The sequence below is a fragment of the Ipomoea triloba genome, chromosome 9 (genome assembly GCF_003576645.1).
Source record: "Ipomoea triloba cultivar NCNSP0323 chromosome 9, ASM357664v1".
NCBI lineage: Eukaryota > Viridiplantae > Streptophyta > Magnoliopsida > Solanales > Convolvulaceae > Ipomoea > Ipomoea triloba.
The window spans coordinates 18,375,731-18,376,235 of NC_044924.1; positions in this window are offsets into that span (position 1 = coordinate 18,375,731).

The window sequence follows — 505 nt, forward strand, 5'->3', positions numbered from 1 at the left end:
AAAGCTCATAAATTCCTATTTCAACTATCACTAAGCATCCTTAATCATTATAAGTCCATAATCAAACTAATTAGTCACCATAACCCATAATTTAGCAATATACTAATCACCATTAAGCTTAAAAAACGCCACCATCATCAGTATCAAAATCGGTCCAACATCATCATGTTTATACTCCTAATAATCTCTTAGGATCCTTACCATTCCATCATCTAACATCAACAACAATCAAGCTTAGTTTGATCTCACGAACATCAAACAACCACATCATCTAAACATCAATAATCAATAATCAAGCTTACACCATTTAATCTTACTCTCGAACCTACTGGACGCGCAGTGGACGCGCGTCCAGGTCCGCGTCCAACACGTTCTGCCTATTCTGGACAGTAATTCAGCTTGGCGCAGTCCGAAAGATTGAGCCGGTAAAAATAGTTCCCGAACTCTTTTTCACTTGAAATTTTTATGGTAGAACCCCAACTCATAGTACTTGATGTCCATAAAA